The 12,870-nt window shown below is 51.3% G+C and overlaps 1 protein-coding gene across 3 annotated transcripts in view; it reads right to left on the bottom strand.

Moving 5' to 3' along the window:
* LCOR (ligand dependent nuclear receptor corepressor) overlaps positions 1-12,870 on the bottom strand; it is a 135,090-nt gene that overhangs the window by 27,898 nt on the left and 94,322 nt on the right. The window lies entirely within an intron of this gene.

Raw genomic sequence — 12,870 nt, 5'->3', positions numbered from 1 at the left:
CATCTCTGGAGATATTTAAGAGTAGGTTAGATAAATGTCTATCAGGGATGGTCTAGACAGTATTTGGTCCTGCCATGAGGGCAGGGGACTGGACTCGATGACCTTTTGAGGTCCCTTCCAGTCCAGATCCATTCATAGATGAATCTATGAATATCTTACAAGTGGTTACACTCTTCAAGGATTCAGAAGTAACCACACTCAGGGACCACGGTGACAGTATAAAAAACTGAAGAGAACAAATGAGATGTCCAACCACAACAGCATAATGTAGGAGGGGCTGAAACTCCAGTCTGAACTTCACCTGTTGCAGGAACTGGAAACGCCTTTCTGGTATGTGTAGCTTGAGGATATGCAGAAAACAATGTTTCTACATAGAGCAGTGCAGAGCTTTATAAACAGGTCAAAAAGGGAAATGAAATCACCTCACTACCTTGGCCATAACTGTCTCACCTGCCTCTTCCACTATCACCATTCTATCAAGCACCATAGTGGGGTTTTGTTAGTGGATATAACAACTGTAAAGTCGCTGCTGGATTGTACAGGACAATATTTCAAATCAGTGTGATAGGAAAACCTCACCATGCACTCCGCTTGGAAGAACAGTATAAGTAACAAATAAAAATTCAATGTATTGCTAAATTACAGAGGGCAGAGAGACACTAAATTCAAGAACATCGTCACCATTTCTGTTTTATTGTGCAGCCAAAGAAAAACCCATCAAGATTCTAAACTACAGTTGCATTATTTGATCCAATATGGAAGCATTTTAGATCCAGGTTACAACAAGGTTCCCAGCAGGAGAATTCATCAGATACACGAGCACCACATCTTAAAACTACATTGCACGTGCATTAGTCACAGGAGAAAATGGCTGGCTGACCTGCATCTGATAGACTCAATCCTCTCCTCACACAACCCACTATTAAAATTTAACAATTAATGTCAAAACCTGCTTCATGAACTGCTCGGCATTGCTGAAGTAAAGCATTAAAGCTTTGGGTTTAGAGAGAAAGCAATTCTTTCAAAAAAGGCAGCCTCAGAATCCAGAGATTTCATTCTGAAACAAATTAAGGCAGTTGAGTCACTGAGGCTCTGGCCAGTCCTTTGGGAAGATGCAGAGCTGCACTTTAATGCCCACAATCTTTGAACTTTGAGGAAATGGCATTTATGTAACTTAGCTTTGAAAAAAATGTGTTCAACATTTTCTTCAGTTTGTCTGTGTTGTTGATTCCATGAGGCTAGAAAAAGCAACCCAACTGAAACCCTCTATGCCGCTAAACATTCTCTGCACTTGAGACACCAACTCTCACCTTTAATTTTTGGGATCAACTGCTGTGCTTTATGTATTTTTTGAAGAGCTATCACGTCCTTTTGCTATTTTTAACGTAATTGCTCGAGCTGAAGAAATGTTTTAGTGCCAATTCCTTGAGATGGGTAAAACTATCAGTAGCTTGAATGCCAAGTCCTGTCACCTTCCATAAACCTGTTTAATAATTCTTTGCTTTTAAAAAGTTATTTTCAAAATTGTTCCCCAAGAAAGAAGAAGAGTCCAGCCAAGGGAGAACAGATACTTATAAAGTAAGCACCTTAGAGACTTTTTGAACAGTACATGGGGAAAAAGACGGTTACTCACCTTTGTAACTGTGGTTCTTCGAGATGTGTCGCTCATAGCTATTCCAGTTAGGTGTGCGCACCACGTGTGCACGCTCGTCGGAAGATTTTTACCCTGGCAACCCCGGTGGGTTGGCAGGGTCACCCCCTGGAGTGGCGCTGCTATGGCGCCGGATATATACCCATGTTGACCCGACCGCTCCTCAGTTCTTTCTTGCCGGCTACTCCGACAGTGGGGAAGGAGGGTGGGTTTGGAATGGATATGAGCAACACATCTCGAAGAACAACAGTTACAAAGGTGAGTAACCGTCTTTTCTTCTTCGAGTGATTGCTCACATCCATTCCAGTTAGGTGATTCCCAAGCCTTACCTAGGCGGTGGGGTCGGAGTGAGATGTCGCAGAGTAACACTGCGGAGCCGAAGGCTGCGTCATCCCTAGACTGCTGAACCAGAGCATAGTGGCAGGCATAGGTCTGGACCGAGGACCAGGTAGCTGCGCGACAAACCTCATGAATGGGTACGTGAGCGAGGAAAGCAGCCGATGAGGCCTGAGCCCTGGTAGAGTGTGCAGTCACGTGGCTCTATGGGACGTGATCCAAGTCGTAACAGGTGCGGATGCACGACGTTACCCAGGAGGAAATCCGCTGCGAGGAGACGGGAAGGCCCTTGATACGCTCAGCCAGTGCGACAAAGAGTTGGGGGTTCTGCGAAATGGCTTTGTTCGCTAGATATAAAAAGCGAGTGCTCTACGGACGTCTAGGGAGTGTAGCTGCTGCTCCCTGCAAGACGAATGTGGCCTTGGGAAGAAGACAGGTAGGAAGATCTCCTGGTTAACATGGAAGGCAGATACCACTTTGGGGAGAAAGGCTGAATGTGGTCGCAACTGCCCCTTGTCCCTGTGAAATACAGTATATGGGGGATGTACCGTGAGGGCCCGAAGCTCGGAGACTCGTCTCACTGATGTGATGGCCACCAGGAAAGCGGTTTTCCATGAGAGGTAGAGAAGGGAGCAAGTTGCTAACGGCTCGAATGGGGCGGACATGAGTCTGGCAAGAACCAGGTTAAGGTCCCATGTTGGGGTAGGGCAGCATACCTGGGGGTAGAGGCGCTCTAGGCCCTTAAGGAATCTAGACACTATCGGGTGTGAGAATACCGAGCAGCCATTCTCCCCTGGGTGGAAGATAGAGATGGCCGCCAAATGGATCCTCAAAGATGATACCGCTAGGCCCTGTTGTTTGAGACACCAGATGTAATCCAAGATGTTATGGATGGAGACCTCGGTGGGAAGGAAGTTCTGCTCCACGCACCAGCACGTGAAACGCTTCCACTTGGCCAAATATGTTGCTCTAGTGGAAGGCTTCCTGGTACCCAGGAGCACCTGTTGCGCTGGGGCAGAGCAACGCAGCTCAGACTGGGTCAGCCACTCAGGAGCCATGCCATGAGGTGGAGGGACTGAAGGTCTGGGTGACGCAGTTTGCCATGGTCCTGAGTGATCAGGTCCAGGTGAAGAGGCAGGGGGACAGGGTCGGCTATGGATAGGTCTAGCAACATGGTGTACCAGTGCTGCCGAGGCCACGCTGGAGCTATCATGATTAAGCGGGCTTTGTCCCTGTGTACTTTCAGTAGGACCCTGTGGACGCGCGGAAATGGTGGAAAGGCATAGAGCAGGTGCGTCGTCCACGGTATAAGGAAGGCGTCCACCACTGAACCCGGTGAGAGGCCTTGAAAGGAGCAGAACATCTGGCATTTCCTGTTCCCGCAGGACGCAAAAAGGTCTATCCGGGGAAACCCCCACCTCTGGAAGAGTGAAACAGCAACGTCCGGGCGAAGTGACCATTCGTGGGAAAGGAAGGATCTGCTGAGGCGATTCGCCAGCGTGTTCTGAACTCCTGGGAGAAAGGACGTGATGAGGTGTATAGAGTGGGCTATGCAAAAGTCCCAGAGTCGTAAGGCCTCTTGACACAGGGGCAAAGACCTCATGCCGCCCTGCTTGTTTATATAGTGTTGTCGGTGAATACTGACACATAACGGCCCTATAAGTGCTGTTGGAATGTCTAGCAAGCGAGGCGGACCGCTCTCAGCTCCCGGACGTTGATGTGCAGGGTCAGCTCTTGAGATGACCAAAGGCCCTGGGTGCGTAGGTGCCCGAGGTGAGCCTCCCAGCCCAGGGATGATGCGTCCGTTGTCAGGGACACCGAGGGCTGGGGCGGATGGAGCGGGATCCAGCCACCACTCTAAGGAGTCTAGGACAGTCGGAGGAATTGTGACGACCATGTCCATAGGATCCCTGGCTGGTTGGTATTGTGAGCTCAGCCACGACTGGAGGGGCCGGAGGCGCAGCCTGGCGTATTTTGTTACGAACATACAGGCCGCCATGTGGCCCAGGAGAGTGAGGCAAGTGCGTTCCGAAGTCAACGGCGCCGCTCGCAGCCTCTGGATGATGGCTACCATAGTCTGGAACTGTGGCAGTGGTAGACAGGCTCTGGCAAGAGTGGAGTCCAGGGTGGCGCCAATAAATTCTATCCTCTGAGTGGGGATCAGAGTCGATTTTTCCGCATTGATCATTAGACCTAGATGTAGGAAAAGGTCCTTGGCAATGCGGACGTGACCGAGGACTCGCGCCTCGGAGGTCCCTCCGATAAGCCAGTCATCTAGATACGGAAACACGTGTATCCGACTGCGGCGGAGGTGGGCGGCAACTACAGCCATACATTCGGTGAATACTCTTGGGGCTGTAGAGAGGCCGAACGGGAGGACCACAAACTGAAAATGTTGGCAGTTGGCCACGAACTGAAGGAACCTCATGTGAGGTGGGAAGATGGCTATGTGGAAGTAGGCATCTTTCATGTCGAGGGCGGCATTCCAGGATCCAGGGATGGGATAATGGTCCCCAGGGATACCATATGGAACTTCAACTTTATCACGTATCTGTTGAATTCCCGCAGATCGAGGATAGGTCTGAGACCTCCCTTTGCCTTGGGGATTAGGAAGTAGCGGGAGTAAAACCCCTTGCCCCACTCGTGCTCCGGTACCTCCTCTATGGCTCCTTTGGCGAGGAGCATTTGCACCTCCTGGAGGAGGAGTTGCTCGTGAGAGGGGTCCCTGAAGAGGGACGAGGGAGGGGGGTGGAAGGGGGGGTTTGAAATAAATTGGAGGTGGTATCCAAATTCCAGTGTGCGTAAGACCCAGCGATCTGACGTTAGCTGGGACCACGCAGGGAGGAAAAAGGGAAGATGGTTGGAGAAAGGAGGGGATGGATCCTTTAAAGAAACTGGTACAATGCCCTTGGGCGCACCTTCAAAAGGAAGGCTTTGGCCCTGAGGAAGGCTTGGAGGAGCTTTGGTCTTAGCACCCTTGGTTGCCCGACTGCCTTCGGCGACCGGTTCTGCCTTGCCGTCTGGCGAAGTCTTGCCTCTGCCGGGGCTGAGGGAAGGGTGGTGCGGTTGGGGCCAGAAGGGCCTGCGCTGAGTCACTGGCGTGTGCATGCCTAACAAGCGCATAATGACCCTGTTGTCTTTTAGGCTCTGCAGCCTAGGGTCAGTTTTATCTGAGAACAGCTCTTGGCCCTCAAATGAAAGATCCTGAATAGTGTGTTGGAGCTCCAGGGGGAGACCGGAGACCTGCAGCCATGAGATACGCCGCATAGTCACGCCAGAGGCCAGAGTCCTGGCAGCTGAGTCCGCAGCGTCCAGGGAAGCCTGGAGGGAAGTTCTTGCCACCTTCTTTCTTTCATCGAGGATCGCCGAGAACTCCTGTCGTGCGTCCTGCGGAAGCAACTCCTTAAATTTGCCCGCTGCTGCCCAGGTGTTATAACCATAGCAGCTAAGGAGGGCTTGCTGATTGGACACGCGGAGTTGGAGTGCCCCTGCGGAATAGACTTTCCGCCCTAGCAAGTCCATGCGTCTCGCATCCTTTGATTTAGGGGCCAGGGCCTGCTGGCCATGGTGCTCCCTCTCATTCACCGACTGGACAACGAGGGAGCAAGGAGAGTGGACATAGAGATATTCATAGCCCTTGGAGGGCACCACGTATTTACGCTCTACACCTCGCGCAGCAGGTGGGACAGAGGCCGGAGACTGCCAGATCGTAGTGGCATTGGCCTGTATGGGCTTAATGAAGGGAAGAGCCACTCTAGTGGGGGCATCTGATGACAAAATGTCCACCACTGGGTCCTGTACCTCCGGGACCTCCTCAGCCTGCAAGTTCATATTTTGTGCAACACGCCTGAGGAGGTCCTGGTGGGCCCTGAGGTCAATTGGTGGAGGGCCGACAGATGAGGTTCCAGCTACAGCCTCGTCAGGGAAGGATGAAGAGGAGAGACCTGGAACAAGCAGGTCTGATGAGGGCTCTGCGGGGTGGATCGTTTCTGTCTCCCTGGGGAGCTGGGAGTCCTGAGGCTGGGTCAACCCTTCCTCCATAGGAGGAGGAGGAGGGCGGGTGATCGTGGCTTCCGGCACCCTGTGTTCTGAGGCGGCCGAGCGCGATGGACCTGGGTGAGACCTTGGGCCTGATGGTACGCCCAAGGTGTCCAGAAACCCCGCTGCTGTGGCCCATGATCTTGAGGCTGAGGCTCATGGAATAATGCAGCAGGCACGTCGGTGTCTGGAGCGTATGCACCATCCACCTGAGAAGACACGGATGGATGTCGAGGCGGCCATGGAGGAGCCGAGCAAGGCTGGTATGAGTCCTTCGCTCTCGTCGCTGGAGGTTTCCTCGGTGCCGGGGATCGGTACCGGGAGTCATATCGGTGCCGAGAATGAGACCGGGACCTGCAACCAGCGAGGTGCCGGGAGGTTGACCTGGATCTCGATGGTCTGCGGCGGGACCGGCTGCGAGAGTCTCGGTGCCGGGAGCGGTGCCTAGAACCAGAGCAGTACCGAGAGTACCGGGCAGGACGAGAGGTGGATCTGTGCCGCGAGTACAACCGGTACCGCCTAGATGAGCGGTGCCAGTACTGCAAGCGGCGTCTAGACCAGGACCGTCTATGAGACCGCGAGCGGTGCCGGGACCTGGATCGAGATCGGTGCCGGCTTGCCAATTCCAGTGAAGGAGGTCTCTTAGCGGCTGGCTTGCCTCTGGAATGCAGAACCCGCACCGGCGGTGCCAGGGGTTGAGGCAGGGCAGACTCAGTCATCGCGATAAGGTCCCTGGCTGAGGAGAATGTCTCCTGTGTGGAAGGGACCGTAAGCTCAACCACAGGCCTCGGCGGGGAGCTCTCAAGGACCAGACTCGACGGTACCACAGTTGTTGGTGCCACAGCAGGAGTAGGTGCCAGACGACCCGAACGAGGGTGAGTCTCTATTGAAGGCATGGAGGAAGCGGAGGGCCTCCGATCAGGTCCCTGTGCCGGAGAAGGCCGGTGCCGAGGTGCCTTAGCGGAGCCGGCGAGGTCCGGTGCCGGAGGAGCGCTGTCAGCGCTCGGTGCCAAGGACAGAGGGTTCAGGGCTGCCTCCATAAGGAGAGTCTTCAAGCGAAAGTCCCTCTCCTTTTTTGTCCGCGGCTTAAAAGCCTTACAAATGTGGGACTTATCGGAGATGTGCGATTCCCTGACTTTAGGCAAGAGTTGTGGGGATCGCTCGTGGGCATTGGCTTTTTACAGGCCAAGCACGCTTTGAAACCTGGTGAACTGGGCATGGGCCCCGGCACCAGGTGTGGGGAAGGGCTAATGCCCAAGCCCCGCTAAACTAAACTATAAAACTAATTACACTATAGACTAAGTCAACTATATACAACAAGAGATCAAAGAACAAGGAGAAGCTAGGGAAGCAGAGGACAGCTAAGCCGCGCTCCACTGTTCCAACGACCGACACAGGCGGTAAGAAGGAACTGAGGAGCAGTCGGGTCGACAGGGGTATATATCCGGCGCCATGGCAGCGCCACTCCAAGGGGCGACCCTGCCGACCCACCAGGGTTGCTAGGGTAAAAACCTTCCGACGAGCGTGCACGCACGGCACGCACACCTATCTAGAATGGATATGAGCAATCACTCGAAGAAGAACAGGGAAGAAAAGGAAATTCTAAGAGATTGAAGAAATCATTTTAGTGGAACACTGCTAGTGATATTTATTTCATCAAATACTCCTATGTACTGAGTATCCCTATAAAATTTCTATCAAGCTGAAGTAGGCCTGCAAAGAAGGAAAGTAGAGTTTGCACTTTTCTGATGCTTTGTTATGGACAAAGGCAGCTTCAAAAAGTTAGAATTTTTCCTTTGTTCCTTCAGAATAAAAGGGTGAGATGCTGTTCTCCGATACTAGAAATTCAGGTCTTGTCTACTCAATTTTTTCATGTAAGACTATGGACAACTGAGAACTTGGTAGGGTTATGATTAAGGCTGTGAGTCTGTGACTTTCCGTGACTTCTACAGCAGCCAGTGCTAGCTCAGGGGCTGCTCAACTCTGGCAGCCCCTGGGCCAGAAGCAGCAGTTTGGGTGTGTGGGATGGGGGCTCAGGGCTAGGGGGGAGTGGGTTGGGAGGTGTGTGGGGGGGCACTTACCTCGGGGTTGGGGGCTCCCCAGCTCCCACCGGCATGGCCCTGAAGCTCCTAGGCGGTGGAGGAGCCAGGGGGCTCTGCATGCTGCCCGCACCCACAGGCCACCGCCACAGCTCCCACTGGCTATGCTTCCTGCCAATGGGAGCTGTGCAGGTGGTGCTTGTGGTGGGTGAGCAGCACGCACCACCCCTGGCCCCTCTGCGGCCTAGGCGCTGCAGGGTCACAGAGCTGAGTAGGGAGCCCCTGCCAGCCCACCCCCCCCCCAGCACATGCGGGAGTCCCAGGCCGTGCACCATAGCCTGGTCCCCTCCCTCCCATTAACGGGGGCCCCAGGCCATGCCCCCCCCCCCAGCATAGGTTCTGGGCCACACATCACTCCAGCACCTGCAAGGTCCCACTCCCCAGCACCCCCCACACACACCCCAGCACCAGTAGGGGGCCCGGGCCACCTCCCCCAGCACCCAGAGGCCCCTCAGCCAAGTTTTAGTCATGGTCATTTTTAGTAAAAGTCATGGACAGCTCATGGGCTGTGAATTTTTGTTTGCTGCCTTTGACTTGTTCATGACTTTTACTCAAAATACCCATGACTAAAACAAAGCCTTAGTTCTGACATTTGGAAACCAGCTTGAGAGAAGTGATTTTGAGTCAGACTGTTTAATACCAGGCTTTGTTCCGGTTCCTCTGTCAGCCTAACACCTCTTTACTTCAAATGCTGGGGGAAACTGTTAGCTGAAAAGATGTCACTCCTCAGTTTTAATCCCTCCTCCTTTTCCACTGCATTCATTTCAACTTTCTTGGATTCGCCTTGAAGGAGCCACATACTTCGCCCCACCTCACGTATCCACCCTTGCCGGCTGCATCGGCAGCATCCCTCGCCACCCTGCAATGGCAGCAGCCGGAAGGCTCCATTCTTCTTCAAGCGATTGTTCACATCCATTCCAATTAGGTGTGTGTGCGTTGTGCGCACGGATGCTGGCAACTTTTTCCCTTAGCAGCTCCTGTTGGGAATGCAGGAGAGCCCCCTGGAGGGGGGCTCTTATGGTGGTATATATAGAACCCTGCAGGCCCAAACCCCCTTCAGTTCCTTCTTACCATCCGTGATGGTGTTGAAATGTTCTCTCTCGCTCGCGAGTGAGCCCTTAGCTATTCAGTCTTCAAGTTAGAGTTGTTCTTAGATAGTGACATACCATTGTATGCAGGTGTCTGGAAGCTAGCTCCAGCACCAGCCTTGTGCTGCAGGGCATGCTGCAAGCCCAGGGTTTCACCACGTGCTGCAAGTCTATGCCTAAGAGCGACCCCCACAACTCCTGTCTCCGGTGTCTGGGAGAGGCTCATCAGGCCGAGCGCTGCAAGATCTGTAAGGCCTTCAAACCACGCACTACGAAAGACTTTTGTCTTAAGCAGTTGCTCATGGAGGCCACGCAACAACCACCAGCCCCAGACCACCCGGAACTGGGCCCGGGTTCCTCAGCGCGAAGTGGCCCAGCATCAGTGCACGACCTGGCACTGCCCAGGCACCGTAAGAACTGCCAGACTGGGTCAGACCAAAGGTCCATCTAGCCCAGTGTCCTGTCTGCTGACAGTGGCCAATGCCAGGTGCCCCAGAGGGAATGAACAGAACAGGGAATCATCAAGTGATCCATCCCGTCGCCCATTCCCAGCTTCTGGCAAACAGAGGCTAGGGACACCGTCCCTGCCCATACTGGCTAATAACTAGGGCCCTACCAAAGTTATGGCCCATTTTAGTCAATTTCACAGTCATAGGATTTTAAAAATCGTATATTTCATGATTTCAGCTATTTATATCTGAAATTTCAGTGTTGTAATTGTAGGTGGCCTGACCCAAAAAGGAATTGTGTGTGCGCGTGTCTGTGTGTGGGGGGGGGCGGGTTCGGAAGGTTATTACAGGGAGGGTTGCGGTATTGCCACCCTTACTTCTGTGCTGCTTCTGGTGGTGGCGCTGCCTTCGGAGCTGGTTGGCTGGAGAGTGGTGGCTGCTGGCCAGGAGCCCAGCTCTGAAGGCAGAGCTGCCGTCAACAGCAGCGCAGAAAGAAGGGCGGCATGGTATGGCATGGCCACCCTTGCTTCTGTGCAGCTGCCTGCAGAGCTGGGCACTCAGTCAGCAGCTGCCACTCTCCAGCCGCCCAGCTCTGTAGACAGCAGCGCAGAAGTCAGGATGGCCTGGTATGGCATTTACACACTTACTTCTGTGCTGCTGCTGGCGGGGAGCTGCCTTCAGAGCTCAGTACCTGGCCAGCAGCCACCGCTCTCCAGCCTCCCAGCTCTGCAGACAGCAGCACAGAAGTCAGGGGGGCAATACCATGACCCCCCATAAAATAACCTTGTAACCCAACTCCCTTTTGGGTCAGGCCCCTAAACTGAGAAATGCTGGTCTCCCCCGTTAAATCTGAATAGTATAAGGTAAAAGCACACCAAAGACCAGATTTCATGGTCCGTGATGCATTTTTCATGGCTATGGGTTTGGTAGGGCCCTACTAATAGCCACTGATGGACCTATCCTCCAGGAATGTATCTAGTTCTGTTTTGAACCCTGTTATAGTCCTGGCCTTCACAACATCCTCTGGCAAGGAGTTCCACAGGTTGACTGTGCGTTGTGTGAAGAAATACTTCCTTTTGTTTGTTTCAAAACATTGCCCACTTCTCCCAAATCATTGCTGCACTTTCTTACATGCTGCCCCTTGGCGCATAAAATGCCATTCCTCAGCTTGTCTGGGGACTGCTCCTCTCTGCTCATTAGTGCCACAGTTTAGCAAAGGTACCCAACCTCAGGCATGTGCTAACACATGCAGAGTGCTCCCTTTGAACTTAATGGGTTAAAGGCAGCCATATACTTAAGTACCTGGGTGAACCAGGGCCTAACTCCCTCCTGAACAGGGCTTTGGAGCGGAGCCTGGAGCAGCTCCAGAGCAGTGGAGCTGCAGGTTTTTGTCTGGAGCTGGAGCGGAGCCGGACCCGGAGCACAGCTCCAAAACCCTGCTCCTGAAGACTCATTTCTAGCATGATGCCTGCATGAAAGGAGTTGGCTAAATATAGCTAGGTACAGAGGCTATTTATTTAATATGCTTTGTATTCTCCTCTTGTAGTTTTACAATATAACCAGTTCAGGGCATGGATGGTGTCGCCTAAGTGTTACTAAGTGCCTGGCATGCTTTGGTCACTGTTGTTGTATAAGTACATTAATAATAATAAATAGCCTTCATTAAAGAGTCTACACCTCACTCTTTTAATTGAAGGCTACAAAACCTCTCAATCCACATCTCTGAGACTCCCAGTGTGTTCTCAGCAAAACATTCCTGACAGTCCTACAGCAGAAAAGTTTATTTCATTAAAATAATGATGAAAACCTTTCAACCCTTTACACATTTTAAAGAACCCACAAAGGGGACAAATGTATCACCTTTAAAAGGCTGGACACCTACGTTTTACAGTGCTGGGTGCTCTAGTCATGCATAAAGATATGGAAAATATTAGTTTTCAAGACACAGAGAAACTGATACTTCTAAATTATATAAAGAGGCTTATTGCTGGCTTGAAATGAAGTGTCACCTCCAATCAAAAGCACTTTGATTTTATTGTGAAAGGATTATTTGGAAAGTCTAACGTGGTCAAGTAACCTTTGTATTTTCTCAAAAAGAACAGGAGTACTAGTGGCACCTTAAAGACTAACAAATTTATTTCAGCATGAGCTTTCGTGAGCTACAGCTCCCTTCTTCGGACGCATAGAATGGAACACACAGATATTTATACATACAGAGAATTCTGTTACTTCATAGTACCAGGGTTAGTAAAACATCGAGAGCAGGCTATTGTGCACATTTTAGCAGATGCTTTCCCAGGATTTTTAACTGTGAATTGAATGCAAAGTTACCAAATGTGGGCCCTCATGTATCCAAGCTTAGCTAGCATGAACTATAAATAAGAAACCTCTGGTTGATTAGGGGCAGAAAACAAATGCAGGGCATCATATTTTCCATAGCACTAACAGAATTTCTCCGCAACAGGGAGATTCCTACTATCTGTTGCCTTCACCCAATCTAGGTCCAAATAAGGAATTTCAGCAGAAACAGCTTGAAATTATGTGGGTTCCATCTCTTTGTACAACTTGTGCAGTAACCTACTTTTCACGAGGGAGCATTTCCAATATCAATAATGTGTAACATTAAAAGTGGTACACACGAAGTATGGGTAAAAGAAGGTAAATTTGGGTCTAAAGTCAGGAACAGCTGAAGCAGGGTGCCACTATATTGAATGTTACTCAGGAACAAATGGAGCAAGATGCCCGCGAGCACACAGTTACTGTTATTGGAAGCTTTCCATGTATTAATCAGAGTTGTTGACATTCCTCTTCTATGGAGCAATATCTGCTCCGAGGATGAGAGCAACACTAATGCTGACTTCTGCACAGCAAACCGTCAAGCAAACCACAGTTCTCTTGGTCCAATTCCATCTGACAAGCAATCCAGCGATACAACAAAGACACATCAGCACCACTACATAACTATACACAAACCATGTCAAACCACACAAGCAGAAAACAGGGATTGATAGCTAGGCATTTACAACCATGGTGTCTACTCCTAATTCATTAGTAAATCCTCAATAAGTCCAGCTGCATCATTTTGCAAAGAGCCCACTCTCTCCCTTCACTAGATAAATTATTTACAATGAAAGAAAATTAAGATGACCCATGCGGGAGAGCTAGTTAAAATAAGGGAGATCATGGGAATAGACATTCCTGCAAGATTG

This window comes from Chelonoidis abingdonii, chromosome 16 (assembly GCF_003597395.2).
Source record: "Chelonoidis abingdonii isolate Lonesome George chromosome 16, CheloAbing_2.0, whole genome shotgun sequence".
Taxonomy (NCBI): domain Eukaryota; kingdom Metazoa; phylum Chordata; order Testudines; family Testudinidae; genus Chelonoidis; species Chelonoidis abingdonii.
This window is presented reverse-complemented; position numbering and strand designations above follow the sequence as displayed.